This window comes from Tamandua tetradactyla, chromosome 23 (genome assembly GCF_023851605.1).
Source record: "Tamandua tetradactyla isolate mTamTet1 chromosome 23, mTamTet1.pri, whole genome shotgun sequence".
In the NCBI taxonomy this organism is placed as follows: domain Eukaryota; kingdom Metazoa; phylum Chordata; class Mammalia; order Pilosa; family Myrmecophagidae; genus Tamandua; species Tamandua tetradactyla.
Genome location: NC_135349.1, coordinates 37,514,619 through 37,529,355, shown reverse-complemented (window position 1 = coordinate 37,529,355; position 14,737 = coordinate 37,514,619). Strand labels below are relative to the sequence as shown.

Here is a 14,737-nt window from a genome sequence, read left to right as displayed (position 1 = left end):
CGTCTCCCTTTGACATTACACCTCCGAGACATCAGTTTGCCTGTGGTGTGGGCACAGAGCCTGAAACTGAAGCAAGAACTGTCTTCCTCTTTGTCACCTGAAATGAGACTAGAGGGAAGCGGTCAAGGAAAGGTTATCTCATCATCCCTCTTTCGTAATTTCCTTACCCACCCACCCCTTCATTCCAGAAGGTAGTCCATCAGTCTTAGTGGCAGCTCTGCATTTTCTCTACCAGGCATCTGATTGGAAGGGGGTGAAGTGATTTGAAGCTCGGTTTGCCCATCAAGGACAAATATTGCTTCAAGCATGTCTACAGATCAATAAATACAGCTATGCTTTATGTACATTCTCCATGCATTTTCTTTCTAAAAAATTATTTTTATTTGGATGGGTTTGGGTGGGTAGGATTGAAATTATGGGGATGTCTGTAGGAGGCGAAAGACCTTGACCCCAGTGTTGCTCATGGGGTCTGAATGTACACACAGAGGGGAAGAGAGAGTACTGCTGCTGGGAAAGCAAGTAAATGGGGGAGGCTGGAAGAAAAGGAAGCTAAGCCTGGCTCCCATCAGAGCCTTCATTTGTCCTCTTAGCAGAAAGGATAATAAGCAATTCTTTCATGAGATCACTGCATTTCAGCTCTGATGGGGAAAAACTGTGCCTAAGAATTCTGTCCCTGTGACCCAGGGAACTCCTTCCCTTGACAGTGACACAAATTTATGTGAAAGGTGCTTAGCTTGATATGATCATGTTCATATTCAAACAAAGTACTGAGGCTAAAATTTTATCATCTTGCTCTTGTTTAAAGTTTGGAATACTTCACCCTCCTATTCCTTCTATGCCTCAATAGGGATGGTGGACTTTATAGATCCCACCTGAAATTTGGTATTTTGAAATTGTGCCATTTGGAAGAAATAGTTAAAGTAAAATGTTCCTCTGGCTTAAGATCTCTGTTTTTCAAACACCTTTATTATAAGTGCTATTTTTACCTACAATGAGTGTGGGATAATGAATAGTACATGGAATTTTATTTCATTTAGGCTTCTCAAAAAGAAATACCTTTGAAGGTTTACTTAAATTACACTAAGAGCTATTTATCAAAACTCTGAAATGATGAAAAACTCAACATTAAAGATAGCTTTCAGTATGTTTATCTAGTGCATATTTGAATATGCAAACGAATTAAGAATTTCCACATAAAAGGTGAATTAATCACAGAGGCAGAATCTTCTTCCTCAATTATACTTTTGAACCTTTGAACTTTAAGTTACTATAGATAATGTGTAACCGAGAAATTAGGATTATGGGGATGATTTTGATTACTGAATCATTATATAGATATTCCTTTTTGCTTTCTGGTATGTTGGAGTTGACAGACGGAAATACCTGAAATCTCTAAATTGTAATCCAGCTGCCTTGATCTTTGATAATGATTGTACAGCCTTTATCTTCTCCCCTGTGATTGTAAAAACCTTGTGACTAACCTTCTCGTTCAACTTCAGAGTCTTGTAATCACTTAAGACAGCCCCTAATGTTTATTAATGAAGGGTCTTGGGTCAGTCCGAACTAACCCACCCCAAGTCCAAAGTTATCTCCATAACCGAGACTGGATATAAGCAAAGTAGGGTGGCCTGCCATGCATAGTAGCTTAGACTTTAACCTATGAGTCACCTATACTTCATTCTGCCATTTCCTTACATACATTCTGTGACTAAGCATGTAATCAATCTACACGTGCTCAATAAATAGATCGCCTCTAAATACATCATCTGGGGCCACTGTGCTCCTTATCCTAAACCCTGCCCATCTTTTCCTCTAATAAAACTATCAGAATAATTGCAGTTCGGGAGACAGAAATTGAGCCACTAGGCCATCTGGTCTCCTGCTATATGCTTAGTAATGAACTCTTCCTCTCTTTGAAACCCTAGTGTCTCAGGAATTGGTTTTTGGGCTCATCAGGCAAAAGAATCCACCACGTTTGTCTGGTAACAAATGTATGAGTCTATTAAATGAGGGAGAAATAACTAATTAGTGGAATAACAGCTCAGAGATTATTTTCGTAGTCCATCAGTTCTAATTCAATCAAGGGAAAAATCAAGCTGTAATTTAAACAAGGAAAGTTTAATATAAAGACATATTAATTTAACAGGGGATTGGCAACAAAGAAGTAAGAGAACACTAAAGACTATAGAAACAGCAGATAGAAGGAATAACCACTACTCCTAGGACTGAGAACACCCAAAGAGTCTCCTACCCTCAGGACTGAGGGCCAGACCTGGTTGGGAGACCCTGTCCTAGCTCACCAAATGGCAGAAAAGTCATTGTTTTGCTGTGCCACCCACCAATGGAACTAAGAACTTGATGGAAATCCCTCCTCCAGGATAAACGGTTCATGGGGGAGGGGGTGTCTCATTGGAGTACCGTTAAAAGCCACCTGAAGTGGGTGGCAGGGGAATCTGAGGGGCCAGTTTGTGCTGTAGGAGCTGGTGTTGGAGAATTCACTTGCAAAGCCTTCTCCCTGCAAAGGCTGTCCAGCACCCGCTTTGGAGTAAACATTGTGCCAATATTTTAAAAGGAAAAATATTTAAAGGGCTCAGATCCCTTTCACAGAACTGGCAAAAAAGGATGATTTGGAGCTCGGAGACAATAAATCAGTAACTGGCACAAGTTTAATTTTTTTTTTTTCCAGATTCTACAAGTGTGGAGGGGAGTAGAATTAAGAAAATCAAGATTTCTAGAGACAACCCGAATTTCTACTTTAGAGTATTTTTATAGTCTTCTTCCCATGCATGTATATAATTTTTCCTTTTGAGAAAAAAAAAATAAGGCTCATGTTATGCATGCTGTTTCCTTACCTGTCTTTTTTTTCTTATTTATGAAGTTTTATTGAAACACAACCACACCTATTTGTTTACACATTGCCCACAGCTGCTTTGGTGCTATAGACAGCAGCTGAGTTGAGTAGTTGTGACAAAAGTTGATACCATAGGGCCCAGAAAGCCTAAATTATTTACTGTCTGATCCTTCACAGGAACTTTGCAGACTCCTGTACTAGGCTGGGCTGGGATGCGAATATGCTTCCTTACATGCCTGAGCTCAAAGCAAACCTCCTGATACTCCAGCAGGTGTTTAGTGGAGTGGACAGAGGTGAAAACTGTGTTGGGCTGAGGGGAGCCAAATTGGCCATATAACCCATTTCTGAGTTGAGCAGGTAAAAGCAAAGGGGTGGCAGGGTGGGGCTGGCCTGGGGGGGAGAGGAGCTTGATTTTGGATATGTTGAGTTTAAGGTGCCTGTTTGCATCTACAGCTTTCTACCCATTCCCTCCCTCCCCCCCCCCCCCACCCATTTGCAGCTGAACAGAGGTGGAGTAAAACCTCTGAAGGGTCTCCCCATGAATTCTTACCTCAACCCCAACCTTTCCTGTCTTTTTGAGTTAACAACCTATCACTTTTCCATGTCAGTAAGTCTGCATCTACATCACTATTTTTAAAGGTTGCATCAACCAATTTTATGACAGTACCATAATTTAACAAATTCCTTAATATAGTTGATTTAAATGCTTCACTAATATAAACAGTGCTGCTATAGACATTCTTATAGTTAAATCTTTCTGGTGTTCTCTTTTCTTTGTTTTTAAATATTTTTATTGATAAATCTTAACATACAAACATTCCTTACATGGTGTACAATAGATGGCTCACAATATCATCACATAGTTGTATATTCATCACTATCATCATTTTTAGAACATTTGCATTACTCCAGAAAAAGAAACAAAAAGAAAAAAAGAAAAAACTCATATATCCCATACCCCTTACCTCTCCTTCTCATTGACTGCTAATATTTCCATCTGCCCAATTTATTTTAATCTTTGTCCCCCCTATTGTTTGTTTTTTTATCCATATTTTTTGCTCATCTGCCATAACCTGGATAAAAGGAGCATCAGACAACAAAGTTTTCACTATCACACAGTCACACTGTAAAAGCCATATTGTTATACAATCATCTTCAAGAATCAAGGCTACTGAAACACAGCTCAACAGTTTCAGATACTTCCCTCTAGCTATTTCAATAGACCATAAACTAAAAAGGGATATCTATACAATGCATAAGAATAAGCTCCAGGATAACCACTCAACTCTGTTTGAAATCTTTCAGCCACTGAAACTTTTATTTTGTCTCATTTCTCTCCTCCCTCTTTTGGTCAAGAAGGCTTTCTCAATCCCTTGATGCTGGGTCCTAGCTCATCCCAGGATTTCTGTCCCATGTTGCCAGGGAGATTTACACCCCTGGCTGTCATGTCCCAGGGGGGAGGGCAGTGAGTTCACTTGCCACATTGGCTTAGAGAGAGAGAGGCCACATTTGAGCAACAAAAGAGGTCCTCTGAGGGTGACTCTTAGGCCTAATTTTAAGTAGGCTTGACCTATCCTTTGCAGGAATAAGTTTCACAGGGGTGAACTCCGAGATCAAGGGCTTGGCCTATTGATTTGGTTGTTTCCACTGCGTGTGAGACTATCAGAAATTCTCAAAATGGGGAAGTTGAATATTTCCTTCTTTCTCCCCAATGCCCCAAGAAGACCTTATGAATACTTCTTAATTTACTGCCCAAATTACTCTGGAATATATTGGGACATCATACTAACCTGGACAACCCAACAAAGTCCCACGCCCTATTCAAGATTCCATGTACTTATGGTGTTCAATTAAACTGACCATATGAATTAAATTAGGAAATGCACCATCCAAAATATAAATTTTGCACCAAATAAACATCTCTACCTTTGTTCCCACACAGAAGTTAAAGTTTTAAAATATGGACGATACCATCCTTTACCCTGTATTCCGATTTACCTTAGTCTTATCCAAATCAGTTTCATTCATATCTCTAATTGAAGTCAGATCCCTTTTTCAACTTTTTAAACAGTTCCTATATGAGGTACTGCTGACTTTCATAGTTTCAGAGCTCTAATTCTGAGTCTCAGGTGTCACATAAATACTTGAAGTTTCTGGGGATGACCAGGTTATAAACAACAGCTCAGTATCTCAAAATTTAGAAATAACAGTTACAACTCATGAATGTATGACTGCTGTAAAAACTGACAATCTAAGACCCTTTACAATAGCCCCCCAACCTGATAACCCATGCTCTCAACTTCAGTTCACAGAGTTTTTATATTATACTTTGTCCATATGAGTGAACCATGATAATTTCATTCAACAGACAATCCTTAAGGTTTATTCATCTTAGTTGCATGCCTCACAACTTCATTCCATCTTGCGGCTGCTCAGTAGTCCATTGTGTGTATACACCATAGCCCTCCTTCCATTCCTAAGTCATTGTACCCTTAGGCACCTCCATCCATTGTGGATTGCAAACACTGCCACCATAGACACCAGTGTGCAAATATCCATTCGTATCCCTAGGTATATCCTGAGCAACGGGGTTTCAGGGTCATATGGCAACCCCACCCCTAGCCTCCTGTGGAACCACCATACTGCCCTCCAAGGGGCTGCATCTCTCAGTTTCCCTACTGACAGTGAATAGGTACATCTCTCCACATTTTCTCTAGCACATATTTCTGTCTGTTCATTTTTAAAAGGTTTTATTCACACATCATGCAATCCATCCTAAGTGTATAGACATGGCTTCACCATAATAATCTATCTGAAGACCTTTCCTTTCCTTCCACAAAGAATCCATTCCCCTTCCCCATGTCTCCTACCTATTAACATTTAGTTTTGGCATAATGCCTTTGTTACATTCAGTGGAAGCATATTACAATGTTACTATTGACTATAGATCCTAGTTTGTATTGATTGTACTTTTTCCCATGTAACATCTATTTTCAACACCTTGCAATATTGACATTCATTTGTTCTTCCTCATGCAAAAACATTTTTTTATTTGTACATTTAACCACCATCATTGTCCACTCTAAGCATTCCTGAATTGTACTGTCTCAGTCTTTATTCTCTATCTCTCCTTCTGGCTTCATACATGCCCTCAGCCCTTCTCCCTCTATCATACTCACATTCAGCTTCATTCAGTACTTATATTATTGTGCTGCAATCAGGTAGTATTGTGCTATCCATTTCTGAATTTTACAATCAGTCCTCTTGCACAATCTGTATCCCTTCAGCACCAATTACCCAATCTCTACCCTATTTCTATCTCCTGATAATCTTAACTTCAATTCTCCAAGTTCCCTCATTAATATTAGTTCATATTAGTGAGACTGTGTAGTATTTATCCTTTGTTTCTGGCTAATTTCACTCAGCATAATGTTCCTCAAGGTTCATCTACATTGTTACATGCTTCATGACTTTATTCTGTCTTACAGCTGCATGATATTCTATCATATGTATAAACCACAGCTTGTTTAGCCACTCATCGTTGATGGACATTTGGGCTGATTTCATCTCTTGGCAATCATAAATAATGCTGCTATAAACACTGGTGTGCAAATGTCCATTTGTGTCCTTGCCCTCAGGTACCCTGAATATATACGTAGTAATGGGATTGTTGGATCATATGGTAATTCTATACTTAGCTTCTTGAGGAACCACCAAATTGTCTTCCAGAGAGGTGGTACCATTTTACATTCCTACCAACAGTGGATAACTGTACCTCTTTCTCCACGTCCTCTCTAGCACTTGTCATTTCCTGTTCTTTTTTTTTTTTTTTTTTTTAATATAATGGCCATTCTAGTAGGTGTCAGATGATATCTCATTGTGGTTTTGATTTGCATTTCCCTAGTAGCCAGTGAAATTGAACATCTTTTCATGTGTCTTTTAGTCATTTGTATTTCCTTTTCTGAGAAGTGTCTGTTCACGTCTTCTGCCCATTTTGTAATTGGCTTGTCTTTTTGTTGTTGAGTTAAAGAATCTCTTTATGTATTCTGGACATTAAACCCTTATCTCATATGTGGTTTCCAAATTTTGTCTCTCATTGTGTAAACTGCCTTTTTATTTTCTTGACAATGTTCTTTGATGAACAAAAGTGTTTAATTTTGAGTTTCCATTTATCTATTTCTTTCTTAAATGCTTATTCTTTGGGTGTGAAGTTTAGGAAACTGCCTCCTATTACAAGTTTTATAAGATATTTCCCTACATTTTCTTCTAAAATTTTTATGATTTTAGCTCTAATGTTTAGGTCTTTGATACATTTTGAGTAAACTTTTGTAGAGGATGTGAGATATGGATCCTTTTTCATTCTTTTGCATATGAATATCCAGTTCCCCAAGTACCATTTATTGAAGAGGCTGCTCTGTCCCAGGTGGGTTGGCTTTACTGCCTTATCAAAGATCAATTGTCCATAGGTGAGAGGGTCTGTATCTGACCCTCTATTCAATTCCATTGGTCAGTATATCTCTCGTTATGCCAGTACCATGCTATTTTGTTTTGTTTTGTTTTGCTTTTTGGAAAATATTACTTTTATTTCCATTGTAAGTAATATTTTAACATTTTCTTTTAACTGCAATTGGACAAAAATGAGATTTTTCTTCATATAATTTTAACAGTCACAAGTATTTGCTTTTAAAATCTATGAACTGGTGAACAGACAATCTTTAATAATCTGGTATAATAAACTTTGAAGTTTAACATTTAACAAAATTTTGCTTCACAAATTAATTTTTAGAATGACAGGAAATAGACACAATTTATAATCCATGTTTAGACAGATGTCTTTTTCCCTTCCTTAAAATAAAAGCTTTAAAAAATGCAATATAAAAATTTTAGATATGAAGGCACTGCATAAATTTGCATCATATGGCTAATGTCTTGCTTAGCAGCAAGAGTAAAATATTCTACTTAATTTAATGAAGCATAATACATTTTTTGAGGAAGAACCTAATTTTTACCAAGGAAAAATAACCTTTTTATTTATTTATATATTTTTATTTATAAAAAAACTAGACCCATCTAGTTAATGGATTCCTCTCCAAAACCATACTTTAAAAATTTACCTGGAAAAGTTTTCTAGAGTATATCAACCACAAATCTGCCTAATATTATTCTGCATGAGTGTCGGGGGTGTGGAGAAGATTACTACAGGTGTGAAAAAAATGTGTTATTTCCAAAAAACTAACTTATCTTTTATGTAAAAGCTAAATATACCTTTCCAAAGCCACTGTTTTTATATAAATGTGGCCGACAACAGATGATCTATCAGAACAATTTTCAAAAGTTAAGTTCACAGTATTTTTATAAATCTAGTGAACAGATCTGAGTCATTATAATTACTTATTCTTAAACTCAGGAAATTGTATTTGTTTTTGACATGTTGAATTCACTGGGCAATAATGATGTATGATTCAATGAGTGGTCTGATATCCTAAGCTCTGTTGTAAAAACAAAAACCACAGCCAGAGGACCTTACAAACAATTAACCACATTTGTTATCTTAAGACACCAAACTAAAAACTGTCCAACATTACATGAACTGCAGTAATAGCCATAGAGGCTTCAGGGAAGCCTGGAAAATCAGATCCTAAAGTTCTTGGTAGTATATAGCTGATTTCACATATACCCTATTTATGGACATATGAAAAAAGAATGGAAATTTTTCCTCTTAAAGTAAACCACACTGTGCATTTTTAAGGAAGAGACATTTTAGTAGAAGTTCGTTCTTTTCAGGCTAGTAAAATAGTCGCCCACGAGCTTATTGTCCAAGAAGCTAAAACATTTCTACAGCTTGGTCTAATGATTCATGTTTTTCATTATAAGTATTTTAATTACATTATAGAGGAAAAGAAAACAATATATATGCTTTAATCAGATTAGTTTCAGAACAAATAAAATAACACATTCGAGAAAAAATTACTTAAGGATAGTTGTGTTTATATTCCACAATTTGCTCAAATGATGGTTTTCTTATAAACTTTCTTCAGGACGTTTTTAAAACAAATTCTTCACATTGTCTCTTGACTATGTACTTAGGGAATTTCAGGGAAATAGTTCTGTGTGTTTTTATAGCTTAATTTCTACTAAAGGGATGGCAGGTGGTCACATGAAGTCCACGTGGGATTCTAACATGACATTCAGTCAGTTTTCTGATATGGACCATCCCTTTGATGCTGAAGGCAATGCATTTATTGAAAGAAGTGACTGTAGATTTGAATTACTGCTCTCTGCCTCTTCCAGTTTTTCTGTGTATCTTCCCAATTAATATGGAATCTTGTGACCCTAGGAGTAGATGCCAAAATATTCCTTTGAAGCTTAGAAAAGTCTGGTTTTACTGGTGGATTGCCCCTTAATTATGTCTCAGTATATTCATTATTTACGTAATAGCTGACTCTAATACATTCTTGACCTCAATAGATGATGAGCACAACTGTCACACCTATTGCATCTGCATCTGGAATGAGCCCTGGATTAGGTGCATCAGCCTGCAATACAAACATATGTCTTCCTGCAGGAACAGGACCCACTAAAACAGAACCAAAAACTTGGTTGTAATCTTCACTTTCTGCAGAGCCCACATAGATAATTTTCCATTCCAAGTCTTCAGACAGGTCCTCAATGCACTTGAAGGTGATCTCAAACTAGAAGGGGTTGTAGAAAGGAGAAAGGTTATCCAGCACCACTACATTGTTCACCTGAATCTTTGCCATATTTTGAAAAAAACACAAACAGTGGAAACCAGGGCTGATTGTAGCACAATAAAGTCCAGTGTGCAGCTTGGGAGACTGCAGACCCCCGCCTGCTGCTTGGGAGAGCAGAGACCCCTGCCCACTGTGGCCCGACATCTTGCAGCACTGACTTGAGAAACTTTTTTTTCCCTCTTTTTATTTACACAGGAGCACTCCACAGTGTTTTGTAGCTTTCCTATTTCCCCAGTACCATGCTGTTTTAACTATTGTAGCATAGCAATGTGCTTTAAAGTCAGGTAGTGTGAGACCTCCCACTTCATTTTTCTTTCTCAAGTTATTTTTAGCTATTTGGGGGCACTCTTCCCCTCCAAATAAATTTGGTTATTGGTCTTTCTATCTGCAAAATAAGTTGTTGGATTTTAATTGGAATTGCATTGAATCTATAGATCAATTTAGGTAGAATTGACATCTTAAGAATTGACATATATTAAGTCTTCCAATCCATGAATATGGTATGCCCTTCCATTTATTTAGGTCTTCCATGATTCTTTTAGCAATTTCTTATAGTTTTCTGAGTATAGGTCTTTTGTATCCTTAGTTAAATTTATTCCTAAATATTTGATTTTTTTTGGTTGGTATTGTAAATGGAATTTTTTTCTGATTTTCTCCTCAGCTTGCTCATTATCAGTACACAGAAACACTACTGATTTTGGGGTGTTGATCTTGTACCCTGTCACTTTGCTGTACTCATTTATTAGCTCTAGTAGCTTTGCTGTAGGTTTTTGGGATTTTCAATATATAGTATCATATCATCTGCAAACAGTGACAGTTTTACTTCTTCCTTTCCAATTTGGATGCCTTTTATTTCTTTTTCTTGTCTAATTGCTGTGACTAGAACTTCCAGCACATGTTGAAAAACAGTGATGACAGTGGGCATCCTTGTCTTGTTCTTGATCTTAGAGGGAACACTTTCAGCTTTTTGCCACTGAGGATGGTGTTGCTCTGGGTTTTTCATATATTCCTTTTATCATGTTGAGGAAGTTCCCTTTTATTTCTATTCTTTGAAGTATTTTTGTCAAGGAAGGATGTTGAATTTTGTCGAATGCCTTTTCTGCATCAATTGAGATGATTATATGATTTTTCTGCTTTGATCTGTTGATATGATGCATTGCATTAATTGCTTTTCTTATGTTGAAACAGCCTTGCATATCTGGAATAAATCTCACTTGGTCACAGTGTATAATCTTTTTAATGTGCTGATGGATTTGATTGGCAAGTACTTTGTTGAGGATTTTTGCATCTATATTCATTAGAGAAAGTGGTCTATAATTTTCTTTTCATGTTATATCTTTGTTTGGCTTTGGTATTAGGGTGATGTTGGCTTCATAGATGAGTTAGGTAGCTTTCCCTCTTCTTCAATTTTTTTGAAGAGTTTGAGCAGGATTGGTACCAATCCTTTCTTGAATGCTTGGTAGAATCCACATATGAAGCCATCTGGTCCTGGACTTTTCTTTTTTGGGAGCTTCTTGATGACTGATTCAATCTCTTTATTTGTGATTGGTGTGTTCAGGTCATCTATTTCTTCTTGAGTCAATGTTGGTTGTTCATACCTTTCTAGGAAGTTTCATCTATGTTGTTTAGTTTATTAGCATACAGTTGCTCATAGTATCCTCTCATTACCTTCTTTATTTTTTCAGGGTCAGTGGATATGTTTCCTCTTCCATTTCTGATTTTATTTATTGCACCTTCTCTCTCTCTCTTTTTTTTTGGTCAACCTAGCTAAGGCCCCATCAATTTTGTTGATTTTCTCAAAGAACCAACTTCTGGTTTTGTTGATTTTCTCTATTGTTTTCATGTTCTCAATTTCATTTATTTCTTACAGCTAAATCTTAATTTAATTATGTCTTTATTAAATTCCTGGGAGAAGAATGATTGGGACAAAAGATACATGTATCTTAAGTGGTTTATTTTTTGTTACTAATTGCCAATTTGCCTATAAAAAAGTTTCATAACAATCTGCATTTCTACCAGTAATGAATGAGAGTATATTTTCTTCTAATTTAATTAATACTGGATATCATTTAAAAAGCAAGCAAACTTTGCTAATTTGATAGGAAAAAATTCTGTCTCACTTGAATTTTGCATTTCTTTGACTATTAGTAAATGGAATATTTTTTCCCATGTTTGTTGATCACTTGCACATTTTTTTTTATATTGTCAAAGTCCTTTACTTATTTTCTTTTGGGGCTTACCTGTTTAGAGAGGACTAGAGTCTTTTATAAAACATAAATACTTCTGAAACAAAGGTACAATTCACATTTCTGAAGTGTTTTACCTTTTTTATAATGCCCCCTAAAATATTCATATTCTATTGAAGAGAAAAGTCTTCTAATTAAACACAAATCAATTATAGTTAAAACTGTTAGTAAAATATTATCATTTGCATATAACTGCATCCAATATTACTATATCTGCTTCAGGTTTCCAAGACTTCATACCCAACTCTGCTCCCGTTAGATGTTGGTGGAATCTGTGAATTTCTAGAACTGATTCAAATATCTTTGAATACCAGAAAAAATGCCAACAGGAGTATCTTTTCCTCAAGGTCTTGAAAATGAATAATAAGTTGTTGGTGATAGTGGTTGATTTTGCTCAATTTTCTTCTATTGCCAGCAAGTTGGCACTAAGGGAATATTTTCAATGTACTAGGATAGCAATGACAAATTTATAACCTGAGGAATGGATTCATTCATCATTTACTCTTTTTTTATCTTACTTTACTTTTCTTATGGTACTTACAATTAATTGATATTGTATTATATACTACTTGTTATCTCTCCATTCAATAGAACATGAGATCCACAAGGGCAATCTCTTTTTTTAATGTCTTAAAATTTTTGTTATTGTAGTAAACTGTACATAACATAAAAATCATTTTAAGCACTTTTAAGTGTACAATTGTGACATTAGTACATTGACAAATTCATGTAACTTTTGCCATTATTTTCAGAATATCATCCCAAACCAAAACTCATAACCCTTAAATAAAAACTCCCCACTGTCCCTGCAAACCCTATTAACTACTATTCTGCTTTATTTCACTCAACACGATGTCTTCAAGTTCCATCTTATTACTGCTGCTTTTATTTTTAACTACTAATAGCAGCGCAACTCCCTGATAGTTATAAATAATTGCAAATGAATTGTGCTAAATTAAAGCTTATATTTTATTTATGTGGCACTTTACATGCTCCGTGCTTTCGTGGTTACATTTCTCACATTAAGCATTAAACACCAGGACAACTCTTCCCTGCAGATTCCTCCCCACCAAATTCAAAGGAATAAAACAAACTTTCCTGTAACAGTCATTTTTAAATCACAAAGATTACACTCGTTTCTGAATTCCAAACCTATGGGACTACGTGGTACCAAACTGTAGCATGCCAAAAAATACCTGGGTTTTGACACTGCTAGATTAAAATTGTTGGCATTATAAAATCCCATCCAAGTTTTTTCTGATACCCTCATTTCCAAGAGAACAAGGAAAAAAAGCATTATTAACAACAGATCCTTATGTTAAAAGGAAGGAAAAACTCACTGAAAAGGCATATGCAGGAAATACCAATTTCTATTTGGTGCTGAATTTAAAAAAAAGTTAAGACGCAATATATCATGCAAATGAAATAATTACAGGAAGCTGGGAAGAATTTTGCTGGAATAAAATTATTTTTTAAAAGGAGCCAATGTTTGCAAACCGAAATATTTAATTCACCCTGATTGATTTGTATTTAATGTGTATCTATATCTATATCTAATGAGCCAATGTTTGCAAACCGAAATATTTAATTCACCCTAATTGCTCTATATCTAATGTGTAGGTATGTATGTATAGTGTGTTTGTTGTAGGAGCCAGGGTTAATGGAACACCTGTGGAATTTATTGGAAGCAACTGGCTTCGGAGTGGCATCGGCAATTAACTGCCGAGACTGCTATCTGCTTAATCGGAGGACAGTCTGAGAGGGAGAGAATGTTTGTGTTTTCTTAAGCCCCAAGGTCTGTTAGCTATCTCTCATATGTAGAGAGTGATATACTGATAAGTGGCACTCTGTTTTTTCACGAAATGTATGCATGCTTTTAGTCACCTAAACCCTGCCATGTATAAGCAGGAACTAGTTAAGAATAAAGTTGTCTGTTATGGCTAAGCTTCAGATCCCCTGAACCCGTCTGTCTCTTTCTTTCTGGCTTTCTTTCTTTCTCATCATTCCTTAATATCGTTTGAGCTCCGTTTCATAGGAAGCAACAGTTTGTCTATATGTATGTTTAGATTTGTGTGTGTGCATGTATCTCATCTATTTTTTTTTCCCCAGCATGACTCTAAACTGTAAGAGCTAGAGATGGTATTGCAGAGCAAAATTTTGTACAATTCTGTGTCTGTGCTAAAAGAACAACTATGGATACAAAGGGGAAAAAGATGAGATTAAGCAACAATTGAATAATATTTGAAGTAGATTTTGGACTACTTAGAGAGAATTAAAATCAAAACAATAAATATAAGGAATGATTTTACATCTGAAGTGAATCACTGTTGGCCCACCATGTTCAAGGCCAGATTGCTTTGAAGACTCATACTCAGGTATTAAACTTACAAAAAATGTACCTTACAGTCTTGATTCAATGTATAATTTATAGTATCTTTAAATTATGCTATACTTAATTATATTCTAATTTCAAATACTCTACTGTCATTAGGGAAAAAATTTATTTCATAAACATATACTCAATGTCTGTATTCTATTATTCTTCTAAAGCTATAAATATTTCAGTAGTTTGTATAGTGGTTGAATAGTTGAAAAGAATGAGATAGAGCTTTAGGAAAAGTGAATTACAGTCTTAACCATGGTATACGAAAATACTAACAGATTTAGTGCTGGAGAAAAGCAAATTCATGTCTATGCTGTATTCCAAATTTCTATAATCGCCAACAATTATCATCAACTCACTTCTTCTGATATCCCTAATCTACAATGATCCAATGTGCATAGACCTGCTAAAAATAAATGTGAACTTGGTATATAATATTAAATAAGATGTCTTCTATCTAAGGTGTATACAGTCCAAAACACAGGACCATGCTCCAATGTTATGT

At 35.9% G+C, this 14,737-nt stretch overlaps 1 pseudogene; it reads right to left on the bottom strand.

The window, feature by feature from the left end:
• Positions 1-9,004: 9,004 nt before the first annotated feature.
• Positions 9,005-9,612, bottom strand: LOC143666625 (histone chaperone ASF1 pseudogene; annotated as a pseudogene).
• Positions 9,613-14,737: the final 5,125 nt, after the last annotated feature.